The following is a 14,956-nucleotide window of genomic DNA, read 5'->3' on the forward strand; positions in this document are numbered from 1 at the left end:
GGAGCCTACGGGGCTGCGCCCCAGCGCCCCACCCGCCGGGCTGTTCCTCCGCCTCCACCTGCCCGTGGTCACCGGCCCCAGGGCTGCGGCAGCGCCGGGGCTGGATCACGCGCGGCCTCCGGCCAGGGCGGCTGCAGGGTTTGCAGGGGAGACGGGTGGGGAGGGCTCTGGCTGCTCGAGTTCACACTGGGGGAATCGGGAGTGACTCCAGGGGATTCACCGGAGGTGACAGCGGGGTGGGGACCAGCCGGTCTCCGCGTTTTATTTCCGATCCCAGCGCACCCCCATGTAAACACGCTGGAGAGAAACACGGACCCGCTGGATAATCATCCTGTGCGCGTGGCTCCGACTCCCTCTCTTCCCTCCAAAGCGAAGCAGAGCCCGGGAATTAACCCCCCTCCCCGGTTTGCACCCCCCCTTGCACTTTGCCTTTCCCCGTTTGCACAGCCGGGCAGTTCACACGGCAAACCGGCCTCAGACCAGAGCCGGGAGAGTCAGGACAGTGGAGGATCAGTGCTCTGTACTTACAAATGATTATAGCCAATCTCCCCAGCAAAGTGCTTTACCAGCGGAACTAGGGCTGGCTGGGAGGCCCAGCCTTCAGGCCTGTAGTGAGCCTGGCTCTGCTGTTGAGATGAGGCTAAGCAGTGAAGTAACCACAGGGGTTTGTGTCCCGGACTTAAAACACAACATCCTAACCTGGAAAGAATTAAAATGTCAAAGGCAGCAAATGTGTCGCCAAGCTGGGATTTCCTCCTCCCCAGCCCCGGGGCCTGCTATGTCACCAGAGGCCAATTCATTGCCCTGTCACTGACAGAGAGCAAAGACTTTGTGACTGCAGCCAAGGTTAGGGGGCAACCTTTGCCCACCCACAAACCAGGTGACTGGTGGTGGAAGGCCTGGCAGGGGCTGTATCTGTTTGCATTTGCATCACCATGCATGTGTGCGGCTCTGCATTTGTGCAGAGATGCCTGCACTTGAGGGGGCATCCCTCTGTGCACGTGTGTACTTGCGGGTGTGGGCATGTCTCTGTGTGTGTACATATGCGCGTGTTTATAATGCATGTCTCTGGTTGTGCATTTGTGCATCTTGGCAGGCGTCTGTATGTGTGTGCGAAGGCACATTCGTGTGTGTGTGTATATATACATATATTCCCCGCTACTATCATAACTTCACAAGCTTTTTCCAAACACCAGTAACCCAGCCTTGCAAAACTGTCATGAAAATTTACCAGCCCAAGCACCACATCTACTCACCCGCCTTTTGTCATGACTAAGGATAATGGGGAAAAATAGATATTTCACTCCCCCATGAAAAAATGTCTTGACTCAGCAAGTGGGTGAATAGAACACGGCAGGAACCTTTCCGGGGAAGGGAGGTTTAGCAAAGGGCTTGCCTGGGAAATGGGGCTGCAGCTTTCACTGTGGAGCTGATTGCTTTGCCATAATATATGGACCCTTTGCAGACAGCGTGGCAATGCGTCTGTGTTAGGGGTGGATGAATGTTAACGGGGACTGAGTGCTAGGTGTGCCCATCAATCTGTGTGCTGTGTAGGTGTCACTATACTCATGTTGGAGTGTGTGTGACAGAGAGAGATTTCCAGGGATTTCTCTGTGGCAGAGAGATGGTGGTGCCTTGAGAGTACATGGGACAGTAAAGGAGGGTGTCATTGGGTGACATCACTGGAAGTTGCGGTTTCTTACACCACAGACAAATTTGGCCCTAGGAGTGTTGAAGACTGTCACGGAGTCACCAGGCGATGCTCTGGAACTGCTCCCCACCAGGCCAGTCAGGACTTTGGGGAGCCTCCTCTCCCTTGGAGCAGACTTGTTCAGGGCAAGAAGCTCCCACGGCTTCACCTCCTGGGTCTCTCCTTGGAGCATTCAGCATCCTCTGCCCTTCCGTGCACTTCCCACAGCGAGTCCACCCCAGCGGGGTCCTGGGGAAACCACAGGGTCCTGCACCCCCACTTTGCAGTCAAACGTGACTCTCAGCCAGCCAGTAAAACAGAGGTTTATTCGATGACAGGAACAGGGTCTAAAACAGAGCTTGTAGATACAGTGAATCGGACCCCTCAGCCGGGTCCATTCTGGGGGGCAGTGAGCCAGACCCCCCACGTCTGCACTTCACTCCTCGTCCCCAGCCAGCTCCAGACTAACAACCCCCTCCAGCCCCTCCGCCTCTGCTCAGCTCCTATCCCGGGCCAGGAGGTCACCTAACCTCTTTGTCTCCAACACCTTCAGCTGGCACCTTTGCAGAGGGGGGGCCCAGACCATCAGTTGCTAGGAGACAGAGTGTCAGGCATTTAGGGGCACTGGCCCTTTGCTCTGCAGCAATGACACACCCTGATTCCACCACCTAGATACTTCAGAACTGCATAGGGGACACTGAGGCACCAACACAGTATTCAGAGGGAACATTAAGAACATTCCCAGTTCGCCACAAAGACTGAGCTAGCAGGAATTAAAATAAGGGCAGGAGGTGTCCCCTCTTTGATACCCTTTTGTGAAGTGTTACTTCTGGGACACTTCCCTTTGGCCCCCCGGGTGTAAGTTACCTGCCCCTCTTGCTCTAGAATCTACACACAACGCACAGTGCAAACCCCTGCCTTTGTTCAGCTTTAAGAACACAGATGTGAAGGACAGAGCAGAGTTCACCTTGAAACTCTTTCCCTGCTTGGCTTTCGCTGGAGCTCCTCTCTCAGCACTGCTCAGCCCACACCCAACATTCTCTTTCTGAGCCACTGCCCTCACAGAGCCCCCCATTAGTAATTATGATCAGACCAGGGTCCTGTCAGACACGCCGTAAGGAGAGAAATTCCATCCCAGGGGAGCTTCCTTCAGTGGCCTGTCACACGCTGACACCCCCAGAGCACCCCCAGCTCGAGGCCAGTTACACCATACTGCCATGTACACCTGGTTTCCTCCCCATTACATCACTGATAACATTTAGCCCAGAGACGCCACTGGGAGCTGCTGCCCCTTTTCCCAGGCTGCACTTGGCCCTTGCAGCTCAGAGTGCCAGCTGAGGCAGCTTGTGTCTGAATGAGACAGTGGGCACCTGATACTCAGCCCTTCATTTCTTAGGAGGCGGCAAACAGATGTGTGGATCCCCCCACCCCTGCCCTCGGGTATGGCTTGGTGCAGCAGCATTGCATCTGTCCGTGCAGCAGGTCCCAGTTCATTGTAGGGATCGAAACTGCACCTGCTCTGGCGCAGTGGCCCCATTGCTCCCAGCAAGCCAAGCCAAGCCAACCCCCCTCCCTCACTGCAAAACATGCTGCCACGCCTGTCCAGACACACTCTGCACAGCCCACTTCTTCGCCCTGCTGGCCAGGTGTGGCAGCATGCACGTGCCAGCAGCCAGCGTGAGGAACAGAGGTGCACTGCCCCGGACCAGGGAGGAATGGCTGTCAAGGTTACCCGGTACCCAGTGGGTGCCGGAGGCTGGCAAGCTGTCCCGTTAGCCGTGGTACGCTCAGGCCTGCTCACTACTCGGTTCTGTATCAGAGCCGGTGGTTCAGTCTGCTCAGCCTTTTGCTCAGTGCCTGATGCACACAGCTCAGTCACACGAGAGGCAGCGTCTCCCCAGTGGGCACTCGGGAAAGCCCTGGCTTCCCAGGCGGGGGCTGGAGCTGTACCCTCTGGAGCTATTTGAAAAGAGAGGATCGTTAAAGCGGGGGAGGGACTTCATGCGGTGCCGCCTCAGAGTCACTGAGCCGGGGCTAACTACCTGGGCTCCCTGCACGGCCCAGCTGACCTGTCAGAACGCGTCAGCCGAACGAAGGCTCCGGTCCTGCTGAACCGGGGTCAGAACATCGAGTGCGCAAAGGGAACGGGAGCCGCTGGGAGCTAGAGGAGTGGGAGGGTGCATCCGTTCTGCAGACACTGAGGGGACCAGGAATCGCAGGAGCAGGCGCTAGTCGCTGGTCCGCGTGGGCGCTGACTTACAAGGACCTCCTTGCAGATTCCCAGGCACTTTGGGGGCTTGGCAGAGGTGGCACCCTCAATGCAGGGAGGGTTCCCGGCTTTTTCTGCTCTCCCTCCCTCCTCTGCCCCAGCCATGGGCTCCTCCTGCCCATCTGCTTTGCCCGGGGTGAGCTGGAGGGGCAGGTGGTGCTCAGAGGAAAGAGGCAGGGAGTATTACGTTGCCTGCTGCTGAAGTGCAGCCCATGGAGCTCTCCAGGGCAGGGGCTGTCTGCCCAGCACCAGGCCAATGGGCCCCGACCCACTCACCTCTTGTGCACAGAGCTACTGCCGGTGGGGACTTTCAGGTCCCATTAGGCAGTATAGCCAGCGCACAGCATGCTGGGACCTGTAGTTCCTGCCAGCTAGCTGCAAAGGGAGCCCTTGACTGGACAAAGGCCAGTTTGCCTCTGATCTACTTGTGCCATTGTGAAGGCTTGAGTGGGTACAGTTTTAGCCCCAGAGGACAGACAGAGCGCCCGCTGGAAGGAACGTCTCTAAGCGGTGCTCAGCCAGCCAGAACCACTAACACACACGGAGAGATGTGACCAAATCGCGGATTTACCCATCTCGCTAGAAGCAATGACCTGAGAGGCACTAAGACATTGAAACCAGCTGCAGATTGGGAGCGCACCAGGCCCTGGTAAGATAGGTGCTGCAATGCTGAGGAAGTGCTGGCGAAAGATGTGGCACGTTGTCCAGAATGGTCTAGGAAAGGGAGATCTGTCCTGAAGAGCAGAGAAGAGGAGTTATCTGCAAAATCCCAACAAAGGGGGATCAGGTTATTTGCCATAACTGCAGAGGTGGGACACTCCAGTCTACCTGCAAGTGTTTAGCATGAGCAGTTTGAATAGGATGAAAAGTGCTTTTGATTAAGTACCCAGGGAAGAACAGGCTGGATTTTGATTTGGTAGGTCATGTTTGGACCAGAATTTTGCCTGGAGGAGACTTATTGAGACAGGCTTAGAATATGAGGAGGAGACTGTTAATTTGATAAAAGCTTTATTGGACGAGTCTGTTGCTGGCTCAGGACCGAGAGCGGAGCCCCAGAAGGATGTCAAGTTGTTACTGAAAGGCAGGGTGTTTACTATCCCCACTTCTCTTCTGCGTTGTTGCAGACCCCGTGATGAGGAGAGCGACAGCTGCTGGCAAGGACACTGGGCAGGAGAGAAGCGGGGAGACAGATTCTGCAGATGCTCATTGCATCCCCTCTGATCCAGGTCTGGGACCGCTCAGAGGAAGGGATGACCTGGGGCACTTGTGCCAGCTGTTGTCCCATCCCAGCCCCAGGGAGTGTCACAGGACAGTGGCTTTGCCAGCCAGGAGGCCACATTCCCTGGCTACCGTCAAGTCAGGAATTTGCTGCCTCTCTGATGGGGCCACGACCCTCAGCTCAGGGGCTGAAGAGTGACATTTCAGGAGCCGTTTGGAAACCGTCCGTTGGCCTGCTCTTGCCCGGCAGATAAGTCACTGCCTTGAGTTTTTGTTTCAGCCCAAATGCTTCTAAATGGAGAAAATTTCCCATCTCTGGGCTTGTTCGTGCACGAAGATACTACGGTGATGGGCACACTAGAAACTTCTGCCACAGAGCAAGAGCTGCAGGAACATTTTTCACCTCGGTGCTCAGCGGCAGGCCCAGAAGCCGATGCTTTATCTCAGTGTTTGGGATTGCAGGGGCTTAAGTAACTCGATGCACGTGTGCAAGGTGTGTGTGTGAGCACAGCAGGGCCGGCTCCAGGCACCAGCGCAGCAAGCAGGTGCCTGGTGCAGTCGAGGAGAAGGGGCGGCATGTCCAGCTCTTCGGCGGCAATTCGGTGGCAGGTCCCGCAGTCCCTCTCGGAGGGAAGGACCCACCACCGAATTGCCGCTGAAGAAGAAAGCAGCATGGTGGAGCTGCCGTGATAGCGGCTTCTTTTTTTTTGCCGCTTGGGGTGGCAAAATGCTGGAGCCGGCCCTGGTGCACAGACAGCGATGTGCATTGGCACACACCCCTCGCCCCAGTACATGCGCATGGGGGGGCTTGGCCTGCCTAGACCATGACCTGACCTCTGGGGCTCTCTTCAGCGAACGGCCTGAGTTGGTTCCAAGTGTGTTTTTCATTCCGGTGTCTGAGTCCTTCACACCCAGCTCCAGCCCTTTAGGGCTTGGGCTAGTGCAAGGCCCAAAGTCTGAAGGTCTCCAGGCTGGAGCATCAGGCCTGGACAGCTTTTGAGGATGAGCTTCCTGGCCACCAGCGGACAGCCTGCCTGCTCTGCCGCGGGTCCCTAAACTCAAAGCTAGTGGGCCGCGTTCATCCTTGCGGTGCATAGAATGAAGCCAGGGAGGGCTCCGATGCCCCTAGCTTGTCGGGCCCTGTGCTGCAGCAGAGCAGAGAGCTGCACGCCAGTAGAGACGCTGCCTGTCGCTTTTTCTGGGTTCAGTGCCCTGTGCCGGGGTAACGGCCCCTCGGGGGACAGCAGCGCCTGCCCCAGGCAGCAGTTTCATTAGAAATACACAGACTAAATACTATTAAGTAAATTCAGGTGCTGAATTAATCCAGCTGCCAGGCCTCCTGAGGGGCATAACGGCTAATTGCTAAAAAGCAGCACGCTGGCAGAAGGCAGCTCCACTCTGCCCCATGCAGTGCCTGGTGCTTGCCAGGCAGTGGTACAGCACTCAAGCCCAGCTGGGGGCTGCTCCTGGGCTAACCCCATTACTAGTGGGTCATGGGTGCTCCGTAGGGTGAGGCACCCTGGCACTGCCAAGAGACAATGCAATTGCTCTATTCCTGCTCGGGCACTGTAACATGGTGTTTCTGACGCAGGCGGCTCAAAGCCAGGGAAGCAAAGCGTGAAATGCAATGAGGAGAGATGCCCCCACCCAACACCTGCCACGTGGGGGTTTCGGAGGGAGTACGGAGTTTAAAGTTGTGCCGTGCCCCGCCCCCGGGCTGTGCCCTGCAGTCAGACAGGGGTTTCCCTCTCCCCCTTGGCGTATGGGAGCTATACAGCACTTTCATGTGTCCACAAAGGTGCTAAAAACTGGGCCATGCCTCACTCTGTGCCCAGGTTCCCTTCTGCGCACCAGCGTGAGCGACACGGCCCGCGCCGGTGGAGCCAGCCAGGGCTCAGGTGGGGAAGGGAGCACCGCTGGGCAGGGGGGAAGCTGGCAGCTTTGCCTGGCTGGGGCTAACAGGAGCAGCCACCATGCACCATGTGGAACCTGAACTCACTGGTTTCAGGGCTGGAGCCGCCCTCCCCTCTGCCCAGTGATTCCAAACGGCCCCCAGGGGATTCTGGCACCTTCCTCTGTGCAGAGGGGCCTGTGGCTTCTCCCAGGGCAGCAGCTCCATCCCCACCCCCTGGGGCAGGCAGCCCGTCTCCCCAGCAGGGGCCCCCGTGTCACAGCCATGCTGCCAAGGGCTGCGCCAGCGGCCGGGCTTTCTGATTATGATAATTATTGTTGTTCTCCCCACTCGGCTGCTGTTGGGTGGGAAATTACAGGCCTCTTCCATCTGGTGCTCCCTTCCCGCACCCGCGCTAATCGCTGCCTTCCCCTTCTCCTGTTGGCCAAAGAGCAGAGAGAGTCTAGCGGGGGGGCACCCCCTAACTTGCAGGCTGTGCAATGGTGCACGGCCAGCCCCATGCAGCACAGTCCTCTCCACCCGCCAGGGCTGCTGGTGGTGGCACTGCTCCTGGCTACCTGCCTTTCTGCTGCAAAATGCGCTGTGCTCCCCCTGCTTCCCCCTCACCCTCCCATGCAGGCAGGATCTCAGTGACGGGCAGACAGGCCCGGCCGTGTCTCTGTCCGCTCCCCCCAGATGTGGACAGATATCACCATTCCTGTTTTACAAATGAAGAAACCGAGGCATGAGGGAGGAGGGATTTTTTTCTCAAGGCCATGCAGTGAGTCAGTGGTAGGGCAGGGAACAGGATCCAGGAGCCCTGCGCAGTAGGTTGAGCCTCCTTCCAGGACTAGACCTAGAGCTGGAAGTCCTGATCCCACACTCTCTGGTGATGGGTGAGGGCTCCCCTCGCGCCAAAGGCTCTCGCCGGCGGGGTCCCGGGGGGATCCAGACTCTCCTCACTTCCCTTCAGGAGCTACCCGGAGGGAGATACCACTGGCTTGGCTGCCATGGCATGCAACCATCTCAGTCTCAACCGACAACTCCCGGCACTACCAAACGGCCAGGCGGCCGCCAGGAGAGCAGCTCCTGGAGGGAGGGAGAGCAGCTGGCGCCCGCGGAACCCAGCCCAGCCCAGAGCAGTGCTGGTCGGAGAGGGGAAATGCTTGTCTCTGCCTTTCATCGGGGCTCATGGCCCCATTCATCAGGTGCCACTAAGCCATGGGGCCCACTGGCCTTCTCGCTAAGCTTGGGTGACCAGGCAGCATCAGCTTCCAAAAATGTCTCTCGCCTCTAGCTGGCCAGGAGGGTCGTCCCTTCCTCCCGGGTGAGCATGTGGCCACAGGGATCCCTGCGCTCCTTTGAGAGGGGGCAGAGCCCAAACCCAGGATGGTGCGCGAGAGCGGGGGACAAAGCTGCCCCTACCGGGGGAGCTGGCCGGGGGACAAGCTTCCAGCCCAGGTCAGGGGGACCTAGAAGCTGGCCAACTTCAGGAAATGTTGCAAAACCTTCCTCTTTGGAAACGCCTTTCTACCATGGATAACACTGCCATTAGGACCCTCCCTTTGAGTCCTGCACCCCACTTCCCCCCCAAAACAAAACACCAACCAGCCAACTGAAAAAACCCAATCACCCTACTCCAAACTGACAAGAGAGACGTGCCAGAGACTCCAGGAAGTCCACTGGGTTACTGATTGTACATGGAAGGCCCCCAGATACCATGGTGATGGGCGGCAGCATAAAGCCACAAGACAGATGGCTACAGGGTCCCCTCTCCACTGGTCACTCTGCTCTCTTGGCAGCTTGGTGTTCCCTTCGATTCCCTCTGTTTCTGGTTGCCACACGCCAGTAGCCACCCTCAACATCTTTCTGGAACCAGCTTGTGTGCTTCCTTTACACAGCGCACTGCCAGTAGAGGGAGCTCATGAGTGCCACTCGCTGTTTTGCTGTAGGTCCTACACAAATGTATTGTTCTCAGCAATGGCAGCCCTGCTGGAGGAGGGTAAAATTCAGGTCTGTTGTGAGTGGGAGAATGGGAGGAAAAGAGATCAAGGAACCCCCTGCCCCTGTGCACCCACACAGGATCAGAGCGGATCAGGGAGACAGTGCTCCCACGGGGGCTGGCCTAATGCATGAGGTGGCACTCCATGGCCCAAGGGGTCGGGCAGTTGGACGGGGGTACGGCTAAGTCCCTTTGGAAGCACATAGTGGGGGAGCACAGCTGTCTCCAGGTGACCCCGCCCCCCACTTCCTCCCAGCACGCTCAGCATTTGGCCAGGGTCTGGTTAGTCTAAGTGGGGTTTACTTCAAACCCCTCCTGATTCCTCAGGGCTGGACAGAGAAAAGTGTCCAGTCTGGTCTCGGCACAGGGCCTGCCTGGGGCTGAACGGTGCCTGGCTACAAGTTACCTAGACAATGGCTCTGATTGCAGCCGTCACCGATTGCCATCCCCACTCCCTGCTGCAGCCAATGGTCCGTTCCTGTTTTAATTCTCATCAGCAGGAGAAATGGATTTAAAAGAAGGGGCCATTTAATCGGCAGGTAGCAGCTGCGTGCACGCCAGCTGGAGAGGGGCCTCCACAATGCAGGCAGTTTGTTCCTGAAAGCCACCTGCCTTCGCCGGGCAGGTGTGTGTGAGGCTGCCTTTGTGAGGCTCTGTGTCAAGGGCTTTGTGTGTGTGTGCACCTCTCCCTGGGTGTGTGTGCACACCTCTCCCTGGGTGTGCACACATCTCTCCCTGGGTGTGTGTGCATATCTCTCCCACGCGTGTGTGCACGCCTCTCCGTGGGGGTATGTGCACACGCCTCTCCCACACATGCGTGTGCATGCCTCTCCCTGGGGGTGTGCGCACACGCCTCTCCCACCAATGCTCACAGCTCTCCCTGCATGTGTGTGTCTGACAAGGCTACAGCCGACTAACGTGGGGTGGCTGATGGAAGCTGGAATTCAGGCCCTGTGAAATTTGGGAGGTTTCATAGTGGGGTGGGGGAAGAGGCAGCAGCCGCTCAGCCTGCGAGACAGAGGATGGAGCAGTTCTGGGGCAGTGGGGTGTTCTGTGGCAACCCCCCCCTAACCTGGCTGCACAGTGGGAGCCCTCCTAGCGCCCAGCCCCTGGCAACCTACACGGCTCCACAGCCCGGCTCTTCCTGAGCCCCTGGGGCTGGATTATCCCAGCCCTGTAGCTGGCTCCTGCTGCTGTCCCACCCGCTTGCCTGACATTTCATCTCAAACGGATCCATCTCCGGCCCCCTCCCTGGTCTGGGGGCCCCTCCTCCCCCTCTCGCTGCTCACCATTCACCGCACTGACAATTAGCAGTGGAATGAGGTATCCGCTTGCCATCCCTGCCTGGCCCCCCGCAGTGCTGCCTGCTGGGGTGCTTCACCCACGCGGTGCCCAGGGAGGTACACTGGGGCGCAGGCTGCAGAGCTAATGACCCCCTAGGAGGGACCGGCCGTGCCCCCAGAGAGCCCCAGGTGGACCCCTCAGGCACCAGCCAGACTAGGGAAGTCACAGCCCGGCCTTCAGCTGCCCCAAGAGCAGCCGGGTTATTCCAGGCAGACACTCGGACACTCACCCACAGTCCGAGCACTCCCACATATGTTGCACACATAGGCATGCTCCTGGCCTCCTGCTCAGAGCCTCCTACCCCTGGACACCCCCACCCCTTGCACTGTGCTCTGCTGTTCCTCAGCGGCTTCCCCTCCTGCCATGAGCTCGGCCCCTGCCCATCCCTTCCTGCACCATAGCCAGGCTGCTGGGTGCCCTGCCCTCAGGGCCAGCGCTTCCATTTAGGAGACCTAGGTGGTCGCCTACGGCGCCAGGATTTGGGGGTGTGGCATTTTGCCACCCTCAGCAGCAATTCAGTGGTGGGCGTCCTTCTGTGCTCCGGGTCTTCGGCAGCAATTCTGCGGCGGGTCCTTCACTTGCTCAGGGACCCGCCGTTGAAATGCCCTGAAGACCAGGAGCACGGAAAGACCCCCCCCCACCGAATTGCCACCGACCGGGAGCACAGAAGGACCCCCGCCTAGGGCACCAAAAACCCTGGCGCCGCTCCTGCCTGCCGAGACATGGGGAGCGGATAGCTGGGTAGGTCGATGCTGATCCGGTCCCAGCACTTATGGTGCTGCAGAGGCAGAGGCAGGGGGCCGAGGTGTGAGAGCTCCGGGGGGGGGGGGGGGGCAGAGGGGAGCTCCGGCAGCCGGTGTTCCAGGAGTGGCTGGGGTGAGTGGGGGTGCAAGGTGTTGCAGTGGCCCTCACCTAGCTAAGGCTGAGGCTTTGCCATTCATCGCCCTGGGCTCAGCTCCAAGGAATCGCGGGCTGAGGAAGATGGACGGGAGGTCCCCGTCCCTGCACTAGGTAAGGAGAGTGGCACGGCAGGTGCAGTGGCTGGAGGAAGGAAGAGTCAAGCATTTTGGTTTTTTCATTCCTCCCCTCACCTGGGATACACCTGCCTGCTGCCTGCCTTTCCCTGGCATATGCGTGAATGCCAGCCTCTTCCTGGAATACACCTGCCTGTCAGCCTGCCTTCCCTTGCTTGGCACACACCTGCCTGTCAGCCCTCTTTCCCCTGCCTGGCACACACCTACGTGCCAGCCCCCCTTCCCCTGCCTGGCACACACCTGCCTGCCAGCTCCCCTTCCTCCGCCTGGCATACATCTGCCTGCCAGCTCGCTTGCATTGGCCTCTCCCAGCATCATGCACTGTTTTCCATGTGCTTTATTTTAGGCAATGCTTTGGAGCATGGATCTGCAGGACCAGGCTGAGCTCCGATACGCAGCGCATCAGGGGATCTCCCGCCAGGGCATTCTGCTGCCTCGGGGAAATGCCCTGACCAGGAGACCAGCATGAGGGGACAATGGGGATGACTTCTGGTCCCAGCTCCCCACAACCCCTGCCCAGCATGGGGCAGAACTTGCGCAGGAAGGCAACGTTTGCCCCTGGGACAGGCCTGGCTGGATGCCAGGCTCAGGACCCAGCCGGGACAAACAGCAGCACGGCCCAGGCCAGTGTGATCACTGGATCCCTTGGGATCCCCTGGACTGTTCTGCCCCAAGGCCAGGGCAGGATCTGGAGCACGCACCAATCCCACATCCTCTGCACAGCACAGCTCACTCCTCCTGGCACCAGACCCAGCACACACCTCCCTGGGGAGCCTTCCCTGACACCGCTGGCCAGGGGGCTGAGCTGGCTCCAGGGGTGTCTGCAATGGACTCAGAACCAAGTCCCCCACTGCTGCTGGTGCCCAGGGACTGTGTCCTGTGCCACTGTAGCATGCCCGGATGCACCATACCTCTGGCAACCTACACCCTGGCTGCACCAGCAGCATCTGCCTAGTCTCCAGCCTGCATGCCCGCACGCAGTGCAGCTTAATTGACTCACCAGCACGGCTCGCCTGGCCTTTCAGGAGCTTTCCCAGAGAACGAGCTAATGGGCATGAAGGAGGCTGCATGCTCCAGGGTGCTGCTGCCTCGGCTGGCACTGTAGGGCTGAGGGCCCGGTTAACGGTGCCAGGCAGTTACTGGGCTGGGTAGCTGACCCTCCCATGCACAGGCGCTCAGGGACACTAGAGAGGGATCCTGCAAGCACCCAAATCACTCAGGCCAAGCATGTCTGGAGAGTCGCCTGCAATGTGCTATCTCCCCAGTTTTCCCTCTCTTCAGTATCAGCTTCTCTGGGAACACGAGGACTGCGTCTCAGCCACTCCGTGTAGGTGCAGGAAGTAGGGGGGTGGGGGGTGCTGCAGCACCCCCAGATTTTATATGGGGCTGCCAGCCCCACACACAGGGCTCCAGTCCCTGGCTTGGGTCCCAAAGGCCGGACCCACGCCCCAGCTGCTGGCTCTGTGCCAGGGTCCCTGCTCCTGGGCCTCTGCCTGGGCCTCCGCTCCCCAGCTCCGCAGGTGCTGGAGCCTGAGGGTTCAGTCTTGTAGCGGGCTGGGGGGGTCCTTTGGGGAGTCTGGAACACTGAAGGGGTTACTCCTGGGAGCCTGTTTAAAGGCCAGGGCATTGCACACACCCTGTAGATCCTCCACAGGGCGGCACAACTGTCAGGAACTTCCTCCTCAACTCACCTCCAGTGAGCGGAGCGGAGCCCCGATGCGAAGACACTTCCCTGTCTGAGCAGGAGCCAGGAGAGACACATCCAGTGTGACAGCCAGGCAGAAAGCTGAGCTTGCCAGGCCTCATCAGACCTCCCAAATTGGAGCAAGAGCCTGGTTTGCTTTGCGGGCACCAGATCAGAAAAGAGAGAACAGACACCCCTGCCCTCCCCCCCCAGCAAACAAGCCAAGCCCCAGGTCTCTGATATCTTGTCCCCGTGTCCTCTGGGGAAGGCAGGGGCTGGTGAGCTGCGATGCCCCCAGGGCACCGGCCCCTCATATCATCCTAGGGCTGAGTGGGTGTCACAGCTGAACTGCTCAAAGGACAGGAACAGGTGGGCTCAAAACTGGGTGATGGACCCAGGAGGGTTTTCCTGCCTTTGATCTCCCCTCTTTATTGCTCAGAACATTATGCCCCCCTGGCTCCCCTCAGCACAAACCACAAAGTGCTTCATCCATTTGGATGGGAGGCCAAACTGTGCCCAGGGGGTCCCATTGCGCTCTACCTGGGTGGCTGGCAGGTCCCCCTGCCTGGTAACTGGGCTGCGCCTTGCCTTAACCACTCCCAGCGTCGGTCTCAACCTTTCACTTGGAAGCAAAGAGCTTCTTTCTACCATCGCAACACTCATTGGGCAGATCCTCAGCCGGCATAATTCGTTAAGTGGAGCAACCTGGCCCTTGCTTTCCATTTTCTCACAGTTGGCCTCCAGATTCAGTCATCGGTGCATCCCAGGTGTGACATCGCAGAGTCCCTGGAGACCTTTCCTGGCCGTCCAGCTTTAGGGAACATGTCAGGTATTTGGCAAAGTCAAGCACTGACATACATCCTCCCCTCTGTGTGCACATGGGGTCAGCACTTACATACATTCCCGTATTCTCCGTATAGACACGGGGCCAGATCCAAAGCCACTGCAGCCACTGGGTTTTTCTATTGACTTCACTGGGCTCTGGATCAGGGCCCCAGAACTAAGAGGCAGATTCAGTGGCTAGCCGCTCTACCCCACTTCTACAAAGTAGTGTGAATCCGCCCAGTGACCCAGTAATTGCTCCCCGAGCAGCAATCACCCACCAGCTCACTAACGGGAAGGAAATGATTCCAGCAACCTATTGCTAGAAAAACAGCTTCAAGGTCTGTTCTAGCCACTCGCTGTAACACGCGCCAGGCTGCTTTGTCCTTTCCCATTTGGCAAACACCGAGAGCTTCAAATGGGGCCCCGTCCCGTGGGAAAAACCACGAGGTGATTGTGTAATGACAGACTCACAATGCAGATGCACCAGGGTTGTGTGTGTGTGTTAAGGTAGCACAGGGAACTTTAATGCTGGCATTTCCTAACTTCTGAGTGCTTGATTTTGTAAACTTGGTCTTTTAATGTCGTTTTTTGAATGTCTTATGCAAAATGTTAGAGATTCTAGCCCTCATGGATGCAACGAAAAGCTTGAAAAGATGACCCAAGGGTAACTGATGCTTACCATGGCCTGAACCAACAGCTCCAGAAGTGGGAAAAGCTACATTCATCTTAACTCTGAAACAAACCACCACTCAAATGGGGGAGGGGACACAGTGTGGGTCAGGACAAACAGGAGCCCCGGATTGCTTTAATTCAGCCCTACCTGCATGGCTAGGGACCCAAACCCAGCAGCACTAAACTAGGGCACCATGAATGGGAAGTGAAATTGACTATAAACAAGATGTGAAACTGACCAGTCCAAGTTCCATTTTTCTAAGACAAGTGAAGTGTAAAGCACAAACTGCCCAGTGGTGAAAAGTATGAATGGATTTTAATCTTCTT

The 14,956-nt window shown here is 58.1% G+C and overlaps 1 protein-coding gene across 2 annotated transcripts in view; it reads right to left on the reverse strand.

Moving 5' to 3' along the window:
- Positions 1-14,956, reverse strand: part of CPLX2 (complexin 2) — a 74,880-nt gene that overhangs the window by 22,261 nt on the left and 37,663 nt on the right. The window lies entirely within an intron of this gene.

This window comes from Gopherus evgoodei, chromosome 8 (assembly GCF_007399415.2).
Source record: "Gopherus evgoodei ecotype Sinaloan lineage chromosome 8, rGopEvg1_v1.p, whole genome shotgun sequence".
Lineage (NCBI taxonomy): Eukaryota > Metazoa > Chordata > Testudines > Testudinidae > Gopherus > Gopherus evgoodei.